The 13087-nt window shown below is 49.6% G+C and overlaps 1 protein-coding gene across 1 annotated transcript in view; it reads right to left on the bottom strand.

The window, feature by feature from the left end:
* Nucleotides 1–13087, bottom strand: part of LOC136641548 (zinc finger protein 91-like) — a 543065-nt gene that overhangs the window by 218811 nt on the left and 311167 nt on the right. The gene's annotated exons all lie outside the window — the stretch shown is intronic.

The raw sequence follows: 13087 nt of genomic DNA on the forward strand, positions 1-13087 counted from the left end.
GTGTTTGGGGCTCTTCAGCCTAGAAAAGAGGTGCCAATGCGGGGGGGGGGCGTGATTGAGGGCACAAGCCTAAGCATGTCTACTCTGAAGTAAGTCCTATTGTGTTCAATGGGACTTACTCCCAGGAAAGTGAGATTAGGATTGTTGCATACAAAATTATGCAGGGGATGAAGTGGATAGGGGGATGTTCTTTCCCTCTCACACAACACCAGAACCAGGGGAAACTGAGCCCCAGTGAAACACATACAGGGGAGCAGGCAAAAGCTCCCGGAAAGAGAAACGGGACACACAAACAAAAGGATTTCATGGCAAATGCTCAGTGGGATCCTCATCTACCCATCAGGGGCAGCTGTCCCACCTCGAAGGGACTGGCCTTGCCTCGGCTCCTCTGGCCTCTACACACCCTTGCTTTCCTTCATAGCCACCTCCTGCCCAAACCAGCTGGATCCATATAAGACACGTAGAGCGTGTGCAGAGTGCAGTTTCCTGAACACAGATTAAGCCATGTTGGCTCCATGGTGCATAAAGGCAAGAGGGACCAAAGGTGTACCCTGGGGCCAGGCTGGAAAGGGATAACCACAGCCAGGAGCACCTCTTGGGAAAAATGGGGTTGGGATTCTGTGCAGTGCACGCAGGATACACGTGTCAGTGGCTTCACACCACACCTGTGCCAGAGACACATCCGGAAGGGTCTGTCCTTCCTGGAACAACGACCAGGCCGGGTCAGGACTGAGAGAGTTAAAGGGACACGCGACCACACAAGCCGCAATTTGAAGGGACAGCACACTCCAGGCTCCGCCTAGTGGCACCCATGGCACACAGCAGTCGTCAGGGGACGGGCTCAGACTGCAAATGTGACGTCACCGGGCAAAACGGCTGCAGTATCCGGTTGCTCGGCAACAGCATGATGCTAGATAAAAGGAGCCAAACGGCCTTCCAGCCCTCAAGAGCTCAGCGTGCCTGAGATGCACAGGAGCAAAATGAGGGGGGTGGGAGGTAGACCCCCAACCACCACAGCCCTCAGAGGAGCCTGGCTGGGGGCCTGAGAGCACAGCCCAAAAGCAGCTCCACCTGTCTGATGGCTGCCTGCTCCCCAGGCACAGGGGCAGGATGGGAGGGGGGACTGCCAGCCTATCCTCCACAGCTCTCAGAGTGGCTGGGCTGTGTGGCAGGATGGCAAGATGGCTGACAGCACAGCCCTGAAAGAGATACCCTTATCTGATGGCTGCCTGCTCCCTAATCACAGGGGCATGATGGGGGGGGGGGTCTGCCATCCAAAACTCCTCAGCACGCAGAGGGGCCTGGCTGGGTGGCTGGCTGGAAAGCTGGCTGAGAGCAGTGCCCTGAAAGAGCTCCCCCTGCCTGATGGCTGCCTGCTCCAGAGGCACAGGGGCAGGATGGGGGGACTGCCATCTTATCCTCCTCAGCTCTCAGAGGGGCCTGGCTGGGTAGCCGGCTGGAAAGCTATCTGAGAGATGAGCCTGAAAGAGCTCCACCTGTCTGATGGCTGCCTGCTCCGTAGGCACAGTGGCAGGATGGGGCGTACAGCCATCTTATCCTCTTCAGCTGTCAGAGGGTCCTAGATGGGTGACTGTCTGGCAAGCTGGCTGAGATCAGAGCCCTGAGACAGCTCCCCCTAGCTGATGGCTGCCTGCTCCCTAAGCACAGGTTCAGGATGGGGGGAACTACCATCTTATCCTCCTCAGCTGTCAGAGGAGCCTGGCTGGGTGGCTGGCTGGCAAGCTGGCTGAGATCAGAGCCCTGAGACAGCTCCCCCTATCTGATGGCTGCCTGCTCCCTAAGCACAGGTTCAGGATGGGGGGAACTACCATCTTATCCTCCTCAGCTGTCAGAGGAGCCTGGCTGGGTGGCTGGCTGACAAGCTGGCTGAGATCAGAGCACTGAGACAGCTCTGCCTGTCTGATGGCTGCCTGCTTCCTACGCACATGGGCAGAATGGGGGGAGGCAGTACTATCCTGCTCAGCCTTTAGAGAAGCCTGGCTGGATGGCTGGTTGGCAAGCTGTCTGACAGCAGAGCCCCTTGTTTGATGGCCGCCTGCTCCCTTGGCATCCCCCTTGGTATCCCCCCTCAGCTCTCAGAGGGGCCGGGCCGGGCTGGGTGGCTGGCTGGCTGGCTGGCAAGCTAGCTGAGAGCAGAGCCCTGAAAGAGCTCCCCCTGTCTGATGGCTGCCTGCTCTCTAGGCACAGGATCAGGATGTGGGGGGAGGGGAGCGACTGCTATCCTATCCTCCTCAGCTCTCAGAGTGACCTGGCTGGGTGACTGGCTGGCAAGCTGGCTGAGATCAGAGCCCTGAGACAGCTCCCCCTATCTGATGGCTGCCTGCTCCCTAAGCACAGGTTCAGGATGGGGGGGAACTGCCATCTTATCCTCCTCAGCTGTCAGAGGGGCCTGGCTGGGTGGCTGGCTGACAAGCTGGCTGAGATCAGAGCACTGAGACAGCTCTGCCTGTCTGATGGCTGCCTCTCTGATGGCTGGCTGGCAAGCTGGCTGAGATCAGAGCCTTGAAAGGGCTCCCCCATCTGAGGACTGCCTGCTCCCTAGGCACAGGGGCAGGATGGGGGACAGGACTACCATTCTATCCTCCTCAGATCCCTGATAAGCCTGGCTGATGACTGGCTGGCAGGTTGGTAGTGAGCAGAGCCCTGAAAGAGCTCCCCCTGCCTGATGGCTGCCTGCTCCTTGGCAAAGGGGCAGGATGGGGGGTCTGCCATCCTATCCTCCTCTGCTCTCAGAGGGGCCTGGCTGGGTGGCTGGCTGGCAAGCTGGCTTAGAACAGAGCCTTGAAAGGGCTCCCCTTGTCTGATGGCTGCCTGCTCCCTAGGCACAGGGGCAGGATGGGGGGACTGCCATCCTATCCTCCTCTGCTGTCAGAGGGGCCTCGCTGGGTGGCTGGCTGGCAAGCTGGCTGTGAGCAGAGCCCTGAAAGAGCTCCCCCTGCCTGATGGCTGCCTGCTCCTTGGCAAAGGGGCAGGATGGGGAGAACTGCCATCCTATCTGCTTCTGCTCTCAGATGGGCCTGGCTGGCTGGCTGGCTGGCAAGCTGGCTGTGATCAGAGCCCTGAAAGAGCAGCCCTTGTCTGATGGCTGCCTGCTCCCTTGGCAGAGGGGCAGGATGTGAAGAACTGCCATCCTATCCTCCTCTGCTCTCAGATGGGCCTGGCTGGGTGGCTGGCTGGCAAAATGTCTGAGAGCAGAGCCCTGAAAGAGCTCCCCCTGCCTGATGGCTGTCTGCTCCCTAGGCACAGGGGCAGGATGGGGGGGCTGCCATCCTATCCTCCTCAGCTGTCAGAGGGCCTGGCTGGGTGGCTGGCTGGGTAGCTGGCTGAGATCAGAGCCCTGAGAATGCTCCCCCTGTCTGATGGCTGCCTGATTCCTCGGTACAGGGGTAGGATGGGTGGATGGCAGTACTATCCTGCTCAGCTGTCAGAGGAGCCTGGCTGGATGGCTGGCTGCCATGCTGCCTGAGATCAGAGCCCTGAGAATGCTCCCCCTGTCAGATGGCTGCCTGCTCCCTAGGCACAGAGGCAGGATGGGGCGTACTGCCATCTTATGCTCCTGAGCTCTCAGATGGGCCTGGTTTGGTGGCTGACTGGCAGGCTGTCTGAGACAGAGCCCTGACAGAGCTCCCCATGTGTGATGGCTGCCTGCTCGCTAGGCACAGGGGCAGGATGGGGGGACTGCCATTCTATCCCCCTCAGCTCTCAAATGGGTCTGGCTGGCTGACTGGCTGCCAAGTTTGCTGTCTGATGACTTCCTGCTCCTGAGGCACATTAGTGGGATAGGGAGGTGAGAAACGTCCAACCTGCTTTGCCCCGTGTCTGTCTGGAAAGCATGTTGTCTTGCTGACTGGCTCATGTCTCAATGCAGAGCCCATACAGTGCTCCCCTCTTAGATGGCTGCCTGCTCCAGAGGCGCAGGAGCAGGATAAGGTGTTTCCAAAGAATTCCAACCTTCCCTGCTCTCAGAGGAGTCTGTGTTGCTGGCTGAGTGGGTGGTAGCTTTGCTGGGTGGATCAGCAGATCCCTGATAAGAGTGCCCCATGTCTGCCTACTTCAGATGTGTTATTGAAACATGGAGGGAAGACTGCCAGACTGCAGTTTCCTTCAGTGTAGGGTCTGGCTGGTTGGCTAGCTGGTAGCTTAGCCCTGTAAAAGAAGCATGTGTCTGATGGGTGCCTGCTGCAATGGCAGGGGGGGAGGAGAATTGGGGTGAGGACTGCCAACTGCCCTCAGCTGTGCCTGTCTGGCTTCCTCAGAACAGAGCCCCTGGACAATCTCCACTTGTCTGATGGCGGAGTGCTTCATAAGCACAGATGGAGGGGGAGACTGTCAACCTGCTTTGCCTTCAGAGGAGCCTGGCTTGATGGCTAGATGCCTCAGAGCAGAGTCCCTGGTAAAGCTCTGCCTGCTGTAGAAGTGCTGGAAGAGGATGGAGGGCCAGACTGCCAAGCTGCATTGCCGTTAGAGGTACCTGGCTTTCTTGCTGCTGCGGAGGGAGAGCCCCTGCAGGAGTCCATGTGTTGGGAGGACAGAATAGTGCCAGGCAGAACTCCATGCAGGTTTGTGAGGATGGGTACCCATGTGCTTCGTGTCAATTCCTGTTCTTTGAACTTGCACTTAACATGTCTGTTTTCAGAAGCTAACTTTTCAACTTGCACTTGGAGGTTCTCAGTGGCAAATGGCCATTCCAAAGGGACTGTCTTTGTTTCATTTGCAGCTCCTGCACTCTTTGGACAGACAGGGCTTGAAAGCTCCTTCCAGTCCAGTGTGGTAACATGGAGATGAGAGAGCTTAAAGTAGGTTATTTATTGAGGGGGGGGGGGCTGCTCTCTTTGAGAAAAAGAGAACAAGTTGCCAACTAGGGCAGAGCCAGATTGTCCAAAAAAACTCCTGATTTTTATCTAGCAGGCAATTCCCTGCCCTGCAGATAGTTTGGGGGAGGGAGGACAGGACACCCTTGCTGTCAAATTTTGAATGTCAGCCAATGAACTGCTTGTTTCAGCAGGAATGTTGAAATGTGCAGGGTTTTTTTTTTTCCTATTTCTTGTTCTGAGTTTTTGAAAACTTGTTTTTCATGTTCATTGCTTTGCATGAATGTGTTTGCTTTTAAGTTAGTGAATCTGATAAGGAGTGTAGGCATACATTTATTTGTATGTAAAAATGAATCAGTACACTTCACATAGTCAATTACACACAGGGGTCTCTTTTAGAAGATGGACACTTCCTGTTACTCTAGTTAAGAACATAAGAAGAGCCCCACTGGATCAGGCCAAAGGCCCATCTAGTCCCACTATCTCACAATGACCCTCCAGATGCCTCAGGGAGTACACAAGAGACCTGCATCCTGGTGCCAGTCCTTCACATCTATCATTCATGAATCAGCTATCTCTAAAACCCAGAGGTTACATATAGTCATCATAGCTTCTAACCTATGATGAACTCTTCCTCCATCAATATGTCCAAACCCTTTTGAAAGACATCTAGACCTTTAGGTGCCATCACCACATCCTGTGGCAAGGAGTTCCACATATGAATTATGCAGCAGTTAAAGAAATAGTTCCTTTTGTCTACTCCAAACCTCCTTCAACTCAATTGTAGTGGATGTCCCCTTGTTCTTGCGTTGTGTGAGAGGGAAAATAGCTTCCCCCTATCCACTGTATCCATCACATGCATAATTATTTATGCCTCAAGCATGTCCCTCCTCAGGCACCTGAAGAGCCCCTTTCCTTGTGAGGTGTCCCATCCCGCTAATCATTTTGGTTGCTTTCTTCCCCACCTTTTCTGGTTCCACTGTATCCTTTTGCAGATGTGGCAACCAGAACTGGATATAATATTCCAGATGTGGCCTTACCATTCAATTGGTACAACAGCACAATAATATTGGCTGTTTTATTCTACAACCCATTCTTAAGATCCTAAGCATGAAACTGGTGGTCTTTATGGCTGCCGCACAGTGGGTTAACACTTTCATTGAGCTGTCCACCAGCTCCTAACCCCTAAATGCTCTACCCCATCTCTCTCTTGGTCCATCACAGATCACGGATCACTCAGAGCACATTAGTATATATGAAGTTTTGATTTCTTGCCTCAACATGCATCACTTTACACTTGCATACACTGAAGCACATCTACCCTTTTGCTGTCCTCCCCATTTGAAGAAATCCTTCTGGAGCTCTTCACCACTCCCTTCTGGTCTTCACCACTTGGAAGAATTTAGTATCATCCTCAAACTTGGCTACTTCACTGTTTATCCCCATCTCCAGGTCATTTAATCCATGACTGCATCTACATGACTGCATCTACTCTCTGGGCCAGCCCTTTTCAGCCACTGTGCTGTGGTCCACAGGTGTGCACAGGAATTTGGGGAAAAGTCATTTATTAATAGGGCCAATGGGAGATGTGAGCCCCCATTGGCAGCATGGTGTGCCTTGTCAATTATCAAAAACCTGGTGGTGTGCCTTGACCATTTTTGTGCCTTGTCAGTGTGCTGTGAGATGTAAAAGGTTGAAAATCACTGCTCTATGCCATCCCTTTCCTCTCCTCCTGTAAAGGAGGAAAGGAGAGGAACAACCCAGTCCCACACTGAATCAAGGCCAGAGAAGTAGCAATTTGCTGTCTCTCCAGTTGTGATTCTTTCTGGGCCACCCCTCCTTCATCGGAAGGAAGCTTTTTTTGTTTTTTTAAAGGGAAAGAAATTGGCAGAGCTGCTGGCTTCTTTCTCCTTTTAAAAAAAAGATAAATGGGCAGTGGGGGGAGCAAGGCTGACAGTGCTACCTGCAGAGGGGCAGCATCCAGGGCATTTGCAGCTCTCCCCCCCCCCCAGGTATGCCATTGTACAGGATGATCTTGAATGGTGGGCAAGGATCCCCCCCCAATACTGTTCTGGTATATGCAGACAAAATGAAAATAGACCCCAAAGTAGACAATCCATATACAACATTACATTTTGTTTGACCCCAGCTGAACCCCAGAAAATGTAGCTTTTTGAATCTCAATTCACCAAAATGTAACTGAGCAACAAGAGCCCTCCTGCAGCTGAGTTCTCTTCATTCCCTGATACCATCCATTCTTTCTCCCCTTCTCTGTCCTGCAGTGAGTGTGACTCTGGATCAGGACACAGCACACCCCCAACTGGTTGTGTCTGCGGATCTGAAGAGTGTCAGTTATAGAAAGAGCCAGCAGGACCTGCCATAGGAGCCTGAGAGATTTGCTATCTTGCCCTGTGCGCTGGGCCATGAGAGATCACCATGCCCGGGTGACCAGATGTCATAATCACAAAAGAAGACAAGGCACCTCAAAATGTAGGACATCCAAGAAAAATGTAGGACATGACAAAATAAAAGCTAAAAACACCTGTATATTGATTCCATGTTGTTAATTTAAACTGTATGTTACTTATTATTAAATTTAAAACTATATTACTTATAATTATGACAATTAATTAAGTCCAATTAAGTAGGTAAATTGAAAGTTCACAATAAGTATAAGTTTAACTAACCCTCCCAAGCAGTTGCTGATCGGTTTAAAAAAAAAAAATTCCCAAACATCTCTGAGGCTGCAATCCTATCCACACTTACCCAGGAGTAAGCCCCATTGACTATCACTGTTAAAAGCAATGTTTCTCAAACTGAGTCTGGACCCACTAGGTGGGTCGTGAGCCAATTTCAGGTGAGTCCCCACTCATTTCAATCTTTTATTCTTAATATATTAGACTTGATGATATGTGACTGCATTTGAGAACTGTTACAGACCTGTACTTTTAACAAGCTACTATATATATTAACCATGATAGTAAATGAGACTTACTCCTGGGTAAGCGTGGGTAGGATTGCAGCCTAGGATTGTTAAAAAATTTCCTGTTTGATGATGTCACTTCTGGCCATGACAGCACTTCCAGTTGGTCCTGACAGATTCTCATTCTAAAAAGTGGGTCCTTGTGCTAAATGTGTGAGAACCACTGGTTAAAAGCATATAGCAGCCTGTCAAAACTACAGCTCTGTGACCTTTCCCAAATGCAGTCACATATCACAGTAGCATCAAGTCTAATCTATTAAAAACAAAAGTACACATTGCAATGAATGGGGACCTACCTGAAATTGGCTTGTGACCCACCTATTGGGTCCTGACCCACAGTTTGTGAAATGCTGGTGTAAGGAGGCTTCCCCGCCTCAAAGGCTTCTGCACTCATATGGGGCAAGCTGCTTTTCTCCAGCCTCAATAACCCACAGTACAGGCACCAAACCCAGGTTTTTTTTATGAGCAAAGCCCCTCCAGCATAAATGCACACACACACATCCTCTCAAAGTAGAAAGTTTATTGAAAGTAAGTTACAGATTGCTTAGGTGACCCACACTCATCCTGGCTAAGCCAGAACAAGGGGATGGTAAGGCACCTAGGTATAACATACATATAGCAAGTAAGGAAAATAATAAAACTATCTCATTCTACTCTACTTGAGAGCTAACCTAACTAGCAAACACAGTTACATAAGAACATAAGAACAGCCCCACTGGATCAGGCCATAGGCCCATCTAGTCCAGCTTCCTGTATCTCACAGCGGCCCACCAAATGCCCCAGGGAGCACACCAGATAACAAGAGACCTCATCCTGGTGCCCTCCCCTACATCTGACATTCTGACTTAACCCATTCCTAAAATCAGGAGGTTGCGCATACACATCATGGCTTGTACCCCATAATGGATTTTTCCTCCAGAAACTTGTCCAATCCCCTTTTAAAGGCGTCTAGGCTAGATGCCAGCACCACATCCTGTGGCAAGGAGTTCCACAGACCAACCACACGCTGAGTAAAGAAATATTTTATTTTGTCTGTCCTAACCCGCCCAACACTCAATTTTAGTGGATGTCCCCTGGTTCTGGTATTATGTGAGAGTGTAAAGAGCATCTCCCTATCCACTCTGTCCATTCCCTGCATAATTTTGTATGTCTCAATCATGTCCCCCCTCAAGCGTCTCTTTTCTAGGCTGAAGAGGCCCAAACGCCGTAGCCTTTCCTCATAAGGAAGGTGCCCCAGCCCCGTAATCATCTTAGTCGCTCTCTTTTGCACCTTTTCCATTTCCACTATGTCTTTTTTGAGATGCGGCGACCAGAACTGGACACAATACTCCAGGTGTGGCCTTACCATAGATTTGTACAACGGCATTATAATACTAGCCGTTTTGTTCTCAATACCCTTCCTAATGATCCCAAGCATAGAATTGGCCTTCTTCACTGCCGCCGCACATTGGGTCGACACTTTCATCGACCTGTCCACCACCACCCCAAGATCTCTCTCCTGATCTGTCACAGACAGCTCAGAACCCATCAGCCTATATCTAAAGTTTTGATTTTTTGCCCCAATGTGCATGACTTTACACTTACTGACATTGAAGCGCATCTGCCATTTTGCTGCCCATTCTGCCAGTCTGGAGAGATCCTTCTGGAGCTCCTCACAATCACTTCTGGTCTTTACCACTCGGAAATGTTTGGTGTCATCTGCAAACTTAGCCACTTCACTGCTCAACCCTGTCTCCAGGTCATTTATGAAGAGGTTGAAAAGCACCGGTCCCAGGACAGATCCTTGGGGCACACCGCTTTTCACCTCTCTCCATTGTGAAAATTGCCCATTGACATTCTCTGCTTCCTGGCCTCCAACCAGTTCTCAATCCACGAGAGGACCTGTCCTCTAATTCCCTGACTGTGGAGTTTTTTCAGTAGCCTTTGGTGAGGGACCGTGTCAAACGCCTTCTGAAAGTCTAGATATATAATGTCCATGGGTTCTCCCGCATCCACATGCCTGTTGACCTTTTCAAAGAATTCTATAAGGTTCGTGAGGCAAGACTTACCCTTACAGAAGCCATGCTGACTCTCCCTCAGCAAGGCTTGTTCGTCTATGTGTTTTGAGATCCTATCTTTGATGAGGCATTCCACCATCTTACCCGGTATGGATGTTAGGCTGACCGGCCTATAGTTTCCCGGGTCCCCCCTCTTTCCCTTTTTAAAAATAGGCGTGACATTTGCTATCCTCCAATCTTCTGGCACCGTGGCCGTTTTGAGGGACAAGTTGCATACCTTAGTCAAGAGATCTGCAACTTCATTCTTCAATTCCTTAATAACCCTTGGGTGGATGCCATCAGGGCCCGGTGACTTATTGATCTTTAATTTATCAATGAGGTCTGAAACATCTTCCCTTTTAACCTCTATCTGACTTAACTCCTCGGTCAGGAGGGGCCGTTCGGGCAGCGGTATCTGCCCGAGGTCTTCTGCCGTGAAGACAGATGCAAAGAACTCATTTAATTTCTCTGCCATCTCTAAGTCTCCTTTTATCTCCCCTTTCCCTCCCTCACCATCCAGAGGGCCAACCGCTTCTCTGGCGGGTTTCCTGCTTCGAACATATTTGAAGAAGCTTTTATTATTCCCCTTAATGTTGCTGGCCATGCGTTCCTCATAGTCTCTCTTGGCCTCCCATATCACCTTCTTACATTTCTTTTGCCACAGTTTATGTTCCTTTTTATTCTCCTCATTAGGGCAAGACTTCCATTTACGGAAGGAAGCTTCCTTGCCCTTCACATCCTCTCTAACTTGGCTGGTTAGCCATGCGGGCACCCTCCTGCATTTAGTGAAACCCTTCTTTCTTTGCGGTAGACACCTCTGCTGGGCCTCTATTACTTGTTACCTTGGCAGATAGCTGCTCATTCCCACAGCACTTCATGTGGCAGATGCCAGGCTCAGGAGCAAAGATGGATTTGCCTTGCGCATAGTTATAGGAAATCTTCTAAGGCCCAGGAGGGGTACTGGGCCAATCACGCAACAGGAAAAGTGCTGAGTCGCTTTGCCCCAAATGGTCAACCAGTCCCATCTCCTGTCATGTCTACCTCACCACCACCAGGCTGATTCTTCACACCTGTGTTACATTCTTGTCCATCCTTATCTTTCTTCAAGGTCTCTACTGCCCGCCTAGGCCTCTCAGCATTTGAAAGCAATTTCCCCTTTGTTTGTGGCTCTGCCTGCTTGACCAGTTGATCTCTTTGGGCCATCTTGCAAAATGGGCCATCTTGCAAAAATACCATTCCTCAAAGCTGGCTTTGAAGTTACCAGGCTATACAATCTTATTAATAAATTCTACTCCACTAATACGATCTAATCCCATTACCCAATTCTACCCTGAGAGCTGGCTTGGGGGAATCACACTGAACTGCTGAGTCTCAAGGAAAATCTTCACCTCCAGTATGAAGTGGAGAAATAAATAAACTTGTAAATGTTGACATGGTGTAAATAACATGGATGTTCTTTAACCTAATGTCTATTTTAACATTTCTGGGTGAGAGGTACCCTTGTTGTGATCCAATATTACAAAACAACTCCCTTCCCACCAAACTCAAGTACTGTCTCAGGGCCCAATCCTATCCAACTTTCCAGCACCGGTGCAGGCAAAATGCAACCCTGACAGAAGGGAACAAATGTTCCTATACTTTGAGGAGGCCTCTGCGACTGCTTCCCCACCACAGGACGCAGTGCACGCCCCATTGGCATGGCTACACTGGTCCTGGAAAATTGGATAGGATTGGCCCCTTAAAGAGCACAGCTCCACTGCTGAAGTTTTAAAAACCCAGACAATGGAAACATCTTCAAGTGCATCTTAACAAGACCAAGAGAGGGAGCCTATAGCTATTGCTTTCCCTGGCATATGTAGTGGATGAGGAAAAATTTCCCCAGAAGGGTATGTTCCTGTCTCCCTTTACAGAGAGCGTGAAATGACACCCACACTGAAATGGGGAGCAAAGTATTTTGTGTTTGGCAGGACTGGCCAGCCTTGAGGCAGGTGAAGTGGCCTCCCCAGGTGATGAGCTGAACCTCAGTCATCTCAGACCCATTTCCATGCACAGCAACCTACACGCAGTACATTCAGTGGAGGGGAAGAATTGCCAGGAGACAGAAGCAGAGAAGATCATGAATGAACATGGTCATATTTAGCTGAGCAACTATCCCTGCAGCTGCAGAGCCAGGGTGGTGTAGTAGGAAAGTGTCTGATTAGTTACTGTTGCAGGGAGAGCTGAGTGTGAATCCCCCCCCACACACACACACACACCATGCAACTGGCAAGCTCAGTGGCACTCAAACGTTCCTGGCCAGTGGCTCCCTTGACCCCCATGGCTGTTGGCCATGACTCCCCATCATGTTCCTGAGGGCTGGAAGTGACATCATTAAACAGGAAGTGGCCAGAAATATTAACTATATGTATATTAATATTAATTATATCATTAATTAAATGCAGATCTTAAAAATATATTATTAATACACAGCAATATACATGCTTTATAAATGATCAGCTGCTGATCACTGTTGGAGACAGGATACTGGAGTAGGTAGATTTTGTCTGGTCCAGGAAGACTCATTTTTTTAACTTTGTAAGCATACCAATAGAATTGTTTTATCAAATGAACTTTGTGAACAACCAGTCTGACCAACATTACATACACACACCCCTGTGGACCCCAATCCAACTAGTCATTTCTCCCATTTTGCTTGGATAGGATTGAACCCTTTATTAATTAAATTAAATTTTTTCAGCAGCTGGTGGGGAAAACAAAAATAGACCATGAAAATATATCAGAGCTGATAAGGGTTTGGTTAGGAAGTTGATTTGTCTCCTATACTATGAGATGCACAACTCAAGCCTATGCATGTCTACTCAGATGTAAGTCCCATTAGTCAATGGGGCTTACTCCCAGGAAAGTGTGGATAGGATTGGGCTGGCAATCACTTCATCAATGGCTGATAAGTATTCCCTTCAAATAGCAAGATTCATCACCTTAAAAATACAGCCTTTTCTCTTCAGTCAAACAACAAGATTTATAAATCACTTTAAAAACAGTACCCTTTTCCTGCTCCTGGCCAAGTAAAGTGTGTGCTTGTCTCTCCCCTCCTCCCTTTGCCAACTGCATGGAAACAACTTTAAGGGGGAGGAAAGCAGGAAGGTTTGGAGATGGAAGGGGGAGTGGAAGAGGGAGGGGGTTGAAAAGAGAGATTTCACTTTGATGAGAAGCGATCCCAAGCTGGGAACTAGGAA

Source organism: Tiliqua scincoides, chromosome 2, assembly GCF_035046505.1.
Source record: "Tiliqua scincoides isolate rTilSci1 chromosome 2, rTilSci1.hap2, whole genome shotgun sequence".
NCBI classification, from domain to species: Eukaryota; Metazoa; Chordata; class Lepidosauria; order Squamata; family Scincidae; genus Tiliqua; species Tiliqua scincoides.